The sequence below is a fragment of the Hipposideros armiger genome, unplaced genomic scaffold (genome assembly GCF_001890085.2).
Source record: "Hipposideros armiger isolate ML-2016 unplaced genomic scaffold, ASM189008v1 scaffold_174, whole genome shotgun sequence".
Taxonomy (NCBI): Eukaryota; Metazoa; Chordata; class Mammalia; order Chiroptera; family Hipposideridae; genus Hipposideros; species Hipposideros armiger.
This window is the reverse complement of record NW_017731524.1, coordinates 2,604,709-2,615,519: the sequence shown is the minus strand read 5'-3', so window position 1 is coordinate 2,615,519 and position 10,811 is coordinate 2,604,709. Positions and strand designations below refer to the sequence as shown.

Below are 10,811 nucleotides of genomic sequence, written 5' to 3'. Positions count from 1 at the left end.
AGGGAACTAAGAGAACCACCTAGTACCCTCCTGCGTTTCCTACTGTGAGGGGGCAGATACTGCACCCACCGCGATATCTAACGTCTCCCATATTGCTGGTTTACAAACCTCTACATGAAATCTTAATTTGCCTAAGAAAAGGCATTTTCTTCCTTTAGCCATAATAAATATTCACCCTACCTTTCTTATTTAATCAGATCCCATGATTTTCCCTAAACTTCCATCCCTTGACGTCACATGTCACCTTTTATAATCAGGATCTATTTGTTTCACATATTATCTTCCTTCTGTCTTTTTCTAGCCCTCACCTCAGGCCAGCTCTCTTTATATCANACATCTGTCCCCCCACCCCCATTCCCCCAATAAACTAATTTTCCTCCCCACTTTGTGCTATTTTATTTCTCAATAAATGCTTGTTGAATGTATTCTGAATGGACCATTTGCTTTCAGTTTTCAGTTTAATAAGCTTTAATTAAACCCATACCGTGTGCCAGATACCGTGGTAGTGAGACACGGAAATAAATAAAATGCAGTCACCGCTCTTCATTGTACAGTACAGGGCAGACTTATGTAATGACGTCACATGTGCACACGTTGAACGGGAGGGGGCACTGGAGACTCATTGAAGGCTTCCTGGAGGAGGCCGCCACCGACCTGGGTCCTGAACCAGGTGAGAGTCAGCCAGGTGAAGGATGATGGCCGGTCCTTCCAGGCAGTGGGAAGAGCCATGGAGCCCACATACTTTATGTCTAATTATTTAGAAATTATAAATCAAGTGAACAAACTGCTACATAAAATAAGTTTTATCCCCTTACCTTGGAAACTTTACCTTTATAACATCCTGAAAGTCTAGGTTGTATATTGGAATTCTGGAACTTACTGGGATTCTAGGCTAGAAATGTGATAGTAAGGAGAGAGCATGCCCTTAGCCCATGGCCCACTTTCCTCTTTTCTCGCCCCTGGCTCCATCATCCACCTCCCTTTCTTTGGCAGCAGTGCTAACATTTGCCCCTTGGCCTGCCCACCTCAGACCTACCCAGAGCCGTGTTCTGTCCTTCAGAGCATAAACTCAGGGAAGAGTCCCCTGCAGGCGCTGGAAGGGCTTTGGGCCACTTGTCCAGGGAATTCGGGAGACCAGACATCAGTAGCATGGTCCACAAGGAGGAAGCATGGACTCTGAGTGAGTTTTTCCCCTTAGTCACATGGACAACTGACCTGTGAAGAAGACCAGGGAACACCAGCACTGGGCCCTCTAAAAAGCAGAGCTCAGAACAGATACCCTGAGTGCCTGGTCTAAGTGTGGTACTGAAAGGAAGTCACACTTCTCTATCATGAGAGCATAAAGGGTTCGGCAGAAAGTGGGGTGAGAGGCTGCAGAGGACAGATGAGAGCCTTCCATGGGCATCTTTGTGTTCCATGGAGGCTGAACTTGACTCTGTTGGTTTTGTGCAAATACTGAAAGATTTTGTGAAAAGAAATGTTATAATTACATTTTTAAAGTAAATTATTGGCTATAGTTTAGAGGACAGAATAAGGGTCAAGAGTCAGAATAAGATAAAGGTAGAGGGACCAGTTTTAGAACAGTCCAGATGACAGATGAAGTTGAATTCTATGGAAATAAGAAAATGGGTCATTACATGTCTGGGGGGTAAAATTGATAAGAATCATTGATTGTTTGGAGATGGAGGTGGGAGAGTGTGAGGAATAGAAGACAAGGAGGACTAGAGGACGACCCCGCCCCTACGTTTGGGCTCATTGGCTAGGTGTTTGTTTTCTATTGCTGTCATAACAGATTACTGCAAAGTTAGCAGCTTAAAACAACAGCAATTTATTATCTCTCAACTCATCTCAGCTGGGTCCCCTGCTCAGAGTCTCGTAAAGCTGGGTTCTATTCAAGCTGTCNCAAGAACAAAGTAGATCTGAGTGCTCCAGAAGGAGCAAGTTCCCAGTGTCTTGGGCTTTCGTGGCTGGGATGCAGAAGCAGTGTGGGGTAGACAGGCCCCAAACAGCCTTCCCATTCCTTGGCACAGAACCTATGGAATGAACCCAAGAGGATGGACAGGACACAAGAGTGGCAGAACCCAAAGTTGGAGGTTGTGGACAAGAGGGATGCAGCAGTGACCTACAGGATAAGTGGTGGCTGGAGGCAGCATGAGATGAGGTTGCCTCAGTGCCAGTGCGAATGCCTCCCTCCTTCCAGCCCTGCTCCTGAAATGTATTATAGACCTAATGCCGGGGGAAGCAGAGAGTAGGCAAAGGTTGGGGTAGGTGACCACACTATAGACTGAGATCACATTTCCAACCATGTGGCCAAATGGGAAATAGAAACAAACATTAAGTTCAGATACAACAAAATAGAGAAATCTCTCATACAAAAGAGTTTGTGGGTGAGTTTTTGCCTGCTATAAATATTACTGCTTATTTGGCATGAATATAGTTTTCCCAAATGGGAAAATAGTTGCTTTTCTGAATTCAACTAAAAAAAAAATAGTAATTTAATCCAATTAATTGGCGTGTAAAGTGTCCTTAAATAACATTTTAGGAAAGGTGGCAACTCCTCTTTTAAATGAAAAACTGTTGTGATGAACAATTTATGTCATAAAACATTTTAATGTAAAACTTGTGTTAGTATTACATTTTGGATTTGAAGATTAACGCAGCCCCCGTAGAGTCCCCTCTTACATCCTGTGTTATGAAGCTTCCAGAAACTACTGCAGTGAGGTCCTCTAGACAAGACCTCCCAGCTTCCTTTGAGACACACCTCCAGCTCACTCTCAGCAGAGTATGTTATAATTTTCTTATTTTAATCCATCTTACTTTACGATCTTATTGTTATTTATACATTTCAGATGTTCTTTATTCCTGAAGTACATGCAATTAACTTTCAGCTAACATTTACACATGCCCTTGAGGGTTACTATTGCTATCTTCTCTTTTTCAGAAAGGCCCTGTGGGTCTAGTTGCCTGTGAGTGGGAGGTGTCAGGAAGCAACAGGCCCTGGTGGTCAAAGCTGAAGCTTTGGAGCCCCTCCAGGCTCCACTGGCTCTGGGTCTTTAGGGAAGTCACTTACCTCTCTATGCCTCAGTCTCTTCATTTATACAATGAAGATAAGGATAGTTCCTGCCTCATCGAGTTGCAAGAATTAAATATAACTCATGTAAAATATTTACCACAATGTCTGGCAAATTGTGTGTTCCAGAAATGTCAACTCTTAATATAATGTGGCCTTGAACAAGGAATTTGCCACATCTGTCCCCCCACCCCCATTCCCCCAATAAACTAATTTTCCTCCCCACTTTGTGCTATTTTATTTCTCAATAAATGCTTGTTAAATGTATTCTGAATGGACCATTTGCTTTCAGTTTTCAGTTTAATAAGCTTTAATTAAACCCATACCGTGTGCCAGATACNAGTTTTGACAGTGATGAGGAGTTGTATGAATTTTATGATGAATAAAACTTGAGTTCAATAACTATGTAATACATTCTTTTTCAAATTTCAGGCCCCAAAATTAAGGTGCGTCTTATACATGGGGGCATCTTCTACATGGGGAAATCCGGTATTTAGCCATAGTGTCAGCCAACCCAGGAGCCTGCAACTCTGTTGGAATTTCTGCTCCCATATCACTTGCTTCCTTTTGTCTGTGTGCCTTTGTACCTGGTTGAACACTGTGACTGCTTTCCTCCACCTCCCGACTGCCTTAACCAACCCCTTCTTTGTTGGGCTAACTCGTCCTTGTCCCCGGGTTTTGTAACCTCTGGGAAGCATTTGCTAGTAAGTTCAAGTTCAACATCCAGTTTCCCCCAAAGTTGTGTAGGTGCTTGTGCCTGTGTGCAGAACCCTGTGTGTGTGTGTGTGTGTGTGTGTGTGTGTGTGTGTGTGTGTACATACATAGTGGCCCAATATTGTACTGCTATTGTCCTTCGGCTTGTCTGCCTTCCCAGTTAGATTGTGACCTCCCCTGAGGTCACCTCAGTCTAAATAAATGCTTATTAAATGAATGTGTACATTTCTTCATTTTTTTTATCATCGTGCTAACCTTAAATAAAATATTATATATTAAATACTTTACCCACATAAAACCTTTCCTTATTCTTAATTTTACCCTTTGATTTCTTTTTCCCCTCTTAAAATTATTTCCTAAAGGAATTCTCAATTATATGAAATTTCTCTTTCACTGCCACCATAATGTCTTTTTATTTCTTAAAACCAGCATCGCTTTTTTCTTTTTTCTTGCATACTTTGAAGTATTTTGATGTATGCCTTTATTTTTACCTGATATCTTAATCATCTTATCAACCTGAAACCAGTGTCCCGAAGCAGTATAGCAAGTTGTTTCAAAATTATCAAGCTTTTTTCAAACCAAATATCTTCATTAAGAAATCTGAGAGTCTCTAGGATTCATATTCCCTCACCCCACCCAACTTTTATTTTTAGCAGCCACCATTTCAGATGAAAGTTTGTTTTATCTATCAAGTGTGTTAGGACTAAAAAAGTGAAAAGTTGAGAACTACTCGGCACTATATAACTTGACTGAACTTTAATTTTATTTGTGAGTGATTATGAAGCTCAAATCACAACTCAGATATACAAGAAAGAAAACTTTGTTTAATGTAATTGTAATAGAAGCTCCTTTTCACTGGAAATAGTGGGAAATCAATTGTAATCTCTTTGGGGTTCCATCCTCTTTTCTAGAACTTGAGGGAGAAGGGTTTTGGGTCCTCTGGCATCATTCCTTCCTTCATTTATTCATTCAGGAAATGTTTATGTGGCAGGCAGTATTTCAGGCTCTGGGATATGGCAGTGAACAAAAATGTTCTGCTTTCATGGAAACAAATATACACATACATATGTATATAAGTAAATATAGATGCTCATACTGTTAGGTGGTGATAGATGCTATGAAGAAAAATAGCTCCTGGTGTATGGGGATGGGAAATCCCAGGTGGGGCTACTATTTCAGATAGGTTAGTCAAGATAGTCTCCCTGGTTTGGTGACATTTGAGCCATCAGAATGGGTGCGTATGTAGAGGGCATGAGTATAGATACGCAGATAGAAAGGGAGGAGAAGGCTGAGCCCTGGAGCTTTCCAGATGGAGTAGAAAAGGAGGTTCCTGGAAAGAAGACTAAGAAAAGATCAGGGAGATAGGAGGAGAACAAGAGGTTGTAGAAAGCTAGAAACCTGGAGACTACTGTACCCCAAGAAGCTGTGATTGATGCTGTTGGTATTTGAGTGAGATGAGAGCTGAATATTGACCATCTATTAAAGATTATACTCTCTGAGATAGATTTGCCCCTCTGCCCCTCCACTATTGGTCTACGCAGGTCCCTCTCCTCTGGGTTCTATCTTTTCCACTGGCTCTGTGAGCCACATTTGTGCAGCTCTAGAAACCAACGTACTTCTTTCGAGCCATACTGGGGGTGGAGTCCAGTGAGGCTAAACCCCTAATTACCTCAACACAGGAGGAAGCCATTATTCAGGACGCTCCTGGGATAGCTTCTGGAGTAAGCCTGTAAAATGGAGCATGGGTCTCTCCTCTAGGTTTTCTAAAACCCATTCTCAAGACTGCTATTCCCTACCTTCATGTTCCTCAAAAATGGGAGGGAGTGACGCTCAGGGTCCTTGACCAACCAGCATCTAAATCCTCATTTGGCTTCCAATTCTACACCTTTCCTACAACTCAGTGAGTATTTAGTGGAAGAAGAATGGGGTGGAGTGGGGTGAAGACTTGCATGTATTCTTTCTGATGCATTGTTTCAACTCTGAATCCTATCAGGTTCCCTCAGGACATACACTTTTGCTCAAGATCAGAACCTTCTCAGCTTGCTGCTAACAACCCTTCCCTGATACGAGAAGCCCAGCATGGCAGCCTCTTGAATACAAAGAAGGATTGAAGAATAACAGAAAATACTGAGGTGAGTTTTATTTTTGTCCCAATTTTTTTTACCTTTCTTTTTTCCTGTGGGTGTTCGGCATTTATTTTACCTGTGGTTTATAACATGTATTTTGACTCTGGGGAAAGGAAGTGATCTCTGCCCTCTCCTTTCTTTAATCCTTCCCCAAGGAGGAGACATATTGAGTTGGGTCTATCTGATCCCAGGGCATTGAGTAGAAGATATCTTCTAAGGGACAGATGTCCCCATACACATTCACACAGCCATTTTCTTTTCTCTGTGTTCCTCCCCACTAAAGGCCAGACATGCGCACTTAGGGAGGGTGCAGGCTTTTGTGATCGCACTGGTCTCTCTCTCTCTCTCTCTCTCTCTCTCTCTCTCTCTCTCTCTCTCAATATCTTCTCTCCCTCCCTCCACTTTGGTAACCAAACCAAAATTTTTGTGCCTGCTCAGCTCAGGCCAGCTTGGTCTCAAGCGCTAAAAGTAAACATGCCCTTTTTAAATTCTGCTTTCTTTGTGTTGTTCCTGTTTATTTTCTTTCTGATTTAATTTTTTTTTGGTGCTGGTAGAAGGACATGCTTCTAGTCTTTCCTTCTATTATAGGGTCGAGCTGAGTTTTGGCTTTGGGATTGAGGACAGAGTAAAGAAAACAAAATAGCCTTTGTGGCCTGCTTTAAACCCAAGCTTTTTATTTTAAAATGTTATTGATATATAATTCACACAACATAAAATTCACCATTTTAAAGTGTACAATTCAGTGATTTTTAGTATGTTTACTGTGTTGTACAACCATCATCACTATCTAATTCCAGAACATTTTAATCACCCCATAAAGAAACCTCTTACTCACCAGCAGTCACTTCCCAATTCGACCTGCCTCAGCCCCTGGAAATCACTAATCTACTTTATGTCTCCATGGATTTGCCTATTCTGTACATTTCGTATAAATAGAATCATACATATGTGGCCTTTTGTGTCTGGCTTCTTTTACTTAACATAATTATTGAGTCTTATTAGTTTAGGGAAAAGTAGTCTTCTGTGTAGTTCTGTTCAGCTCATTAGAAATTGGCACTGGAGTCCAGAACCCAAGACTCAGCATATCAAGGTACAATACTGTACCTTTCATTGCTCTGTTTGCCATCAGAGGACCTGCAGTGGAGGCTGGCTGAGCTATCTGGGTATTTGGTATTCTGGGACATGGTGGCCATAATACCTAATAATAGCATCGAAAGGATACTCCATTCTAATAGAAACAGTGTATCATGCCTCTTGTGGAGAATATCACTTGTAAGAGGAGGAAAAGTATGATATCCCTGTGAATATTTTCTTGTTATGTTTCTTATTTGTCCTGTTCTAATAGGATTTCCTTATTTTCCTAAATCTTGGCCAAGTCTCTCAGTGTTAAAAAAACAAATTAATGGAGTTTTATATGATTGGAAAGGGTAGTTGTTGCTACTTTATATTTTATATAACCTTGACTTTCTCTTCTATTTAAAGCTTTTCAACAATATTTATTCACTTATATATGAAGTGGGGTGTGTGTGTGTGTATTGCACACACAAGGATGTCCCAGTTTGAACCTTTAAAATATACACTATTGACTTCAGACATGTCTGGTCACATCCACGCAAGAAAAATGCCTTTTTACATGGAAGTTATATTTACAAGTTATATCCTGAGACAGATGTTAGCCATGGACTTGGTCTAGTAAAAATGGCTCCGGTGGCCAAATGAAGGCATGCTCATGTTTCCTGTCCGTGGGTCAGCCCAGTGCATAGCTCAGAAGCAGGACCAGCAGCACTGGCAGTTCTGCGAGCACCAGATGGTCAGCCGTGCTCTCCAGGTGGGCATGCGTAACCATGAGAATTGGGAACCCAATTCAAGCAACTGTGCTTGCAGTGCTGAGAGACCCAGCAGCTGACATTGCCAGGGGCGGGCAAAAAGAAGATGGCAGACACCACACAATAGGTGAGAAGACTTGTTCGTGAGCCCACATGAAACAGCCTTGGAAACTCTTTATAATCGGAGGTGGTCTTGAGCAGGCCTATAATAGTATGGGAGTGTGAAAGTCCACAGAAAATTATCAGTATGATCTCATTTTTACCCCCACACTGATGCTTTGGGAAACATTGATCAGTTTCATAAACTAAAGAGGATATATGTATGTGTGTGGGTATACATATATAAAAATTATATAAATATATGTGTGTATACTATATATTATAGACAGTGATTGTTTAAATTCATAGCCTAAGTTTCTATTATTTACAAACAGGGACCTAATCAACTCCAAAAAGATCACTTAAAGAGCAACAACTCAAATAACTGGAGAAGTCTACTCTCACTCGAGAGTTTCCTATTTTGCTTGAGGAAGTAGCACTGTTTCCTAAAATTCCCTATTCTCTCCACCCTTCCATCCTTTTAAGAGGTAGCGTCTGATTAAAAAAAAAAAAAAGGTAGAGCAATCTAAATGGTTCTACTACTTACCAGCTGGTGGTCTTGAGCAAGTTAAGTAACGTCTCTGAAACTTAGTGTTCTCATATGTCAAATGGGGGTTACAATACTACCTATCCTATAGGTTTTTCAGGAGATTCACCTGGATTAGTATCTGGAAAGTGAGTAGCAAACTGCCTTGCTCTGTAGGTACTCGGTCAATAGCAACTCTATTCTTTCTCACTGCCTTGGGCTGGGCCCCAGAAAGAGACCACCATGGGTGGTGTTGAAAAGCCAAGTCCCCAAGGACAGCTCTCAGAGGAAGACACTGGCAGCCAGCTTCATTTGCACAGCTTCTCTTTGGGAACTCCATCAGCTGTTGCCTCCACGCATGATCCATCTGTTGCCTTGCTGGCCTCTCCTTCAGTTATCAGTCATTCCAGCCAATGTGACATTTAGCCTTGGAATCCTTCCACTCAGTAAGTACGGAAGGTCTCCCAGGCCCACACGTTTAGCCCTAGTGCAGCCACTCGCACCACTGTTTGCCATAATACTCTGACCAGGCAGATCTCAGCCTACCTCCCCACTCCTGATTTGTCATGGGTGACACTTCCTACACCAGTGGTGCATGATTGAGGATAAAGCATCAGCAACTGACATTTTTCCTTCTCCTCTTACATATTCTTCCTTTCCCCCCTCCCTTTCTACATCCTGCCTCAATGTATTCCTTTCTCCCATTTTCTGAGTTCTTTTTTGAGGTTGATGAGGGAGAAAATAAATCCCAAGAAACAATGGGTACCATTGTCTAAGCATTTCCAGAAATGACTGATTAGTAGCAACTCTGCCAAACTGAAAATAATCATAGTTTTTGGCACTTTCCGAAGTTTATGTAGACAACACTAAACAATTTCACTCTTGCATGAGAAAAGATCCAAAGATCATTTTTCAGGAACAATCTGACCCCAATGTCAGGCATCCTGTGACCCATCTCCCGGGAAGGTGCTTCACTCTTTCTCTGAACGTGGAGTCAGGTCAGTAGTGAAGGACGTGCTCACACGTGGCCTCATTATATGGCTGTGGTCCAAAGCAAGAGGGGCCTACCTTCAGCTAGGAGCTTGGCACTGAATCTGAATCTGCTGTAGCTAGAAGCTCTGGTACAGGGCTACTGAGATGCGAAGCACTAAGCTTATTGACTAGAGAATCTAATAAAATCTTGGTTTTCTGATACATAAAATAGAATAATATTTGTTACCTCATTAGTTTGTATGAGACTTGTGTGCTGCAATCAAGGCCTGAACATAGTAAGTACTCCAAAAGCTTTAGGTATCTTATTGTGTTGTTGATGTATTTGTTATTGTCTTCTAAGATAAAGCTAGAGAAATTAACGTTGGGCTGACTGTATTAAACTAAGCTGAAGGAAGTAAAAGCATACGTACATAACACATCACGACAATGTGTAAAGAAGATTGTTTGAGACAGTGGGTCTCAAATGTTAGTGTACATCAGAATCACCAGGAAGGCTTGTGAAGATGCAGGTTGCTGGTCTCCACTCCCAGAGTGTTTGTTGATAGGTAGGTCTGGGGTGGAGAGAGAGAATTTGCATTTCTAACCAGTTCCCAGCTGATGTTGATGTGGCTGCTCTGCAGGCCATACTTCCTACAGCACTAAGTTAGGGTATGTCACTTCTAGAAAAGGAGTTTGGTGTTTATCAGCGGTTGATAAAAAACATGACCACATGTTTCTGTAATTTTTTTTCTGAGAAAGCAGGGTTGAGATGTTGCTCACCTGTTTTCAGTGCCTTGTATGAACGCCCATGTTAGATTGAAGCTTCTCACTCAACAGACTTATGAATTGAGCATCTGTGATGTGCCAGGCACTGTGCCAGGTCCTAGAAATACAGCAGTGGGTGGGATACACCCTTTCCCTGCTCTCATGGAGCGATAGCCCACTGGGGTGATAGGTATTAGCAAATAACTGCAAGAATGCAAAATTACAGACATTATTGAGTAAAAAATCTTTAATTCTCATAACAACTCTGTGAGATAGTACAAATATTATTCTCCCTATTTTATAGCTAAGGAAAAAGGAATAGAATTAAATCATTTTTAAGGCTGGCAGAGCTCTGAGAAGTCACTTTCTTAAACTCTTAATGCAGATGGGGCTAAAGAACTCCTCAGTCACAGAAGTAATTGGCATCAAAGCTGAAATTAAACTTTTATTTGAATTTTTTTAATACTGTCTGAAAACTGAAAACATGGTTTTGGTGTTTTATAGCACATATACTATATATTAACATACCAACTATATTCATAAGAACAAAATAATAACAAAGGAATTAGCAGGCAACATAAATGGACTCTCTGCCACACTGATTTAGAGCATTGTGTGGTATTTATAATGTAACTCCATTTCTACTTCTCTTGGCGGCCTAGAAGCCAGCCATTATTCTTTTATTATATTACTTGGTGGGTGTTTTTCTCTGA

General features: G+C 41.3%; 1 pseudogene; it reads left to right on the top strand.

Annotated features, from left to right (window-relative positions):
- Positions 1–573: 573 nt before the first annotated feature.
- LOC109387910 (elongation factor 1-alpha 1 pseudogene) overlaps positions 574–10,811 on the top strand; it is a 104,666-nt pseudogene continuing 94,428 nt past the window's right edge.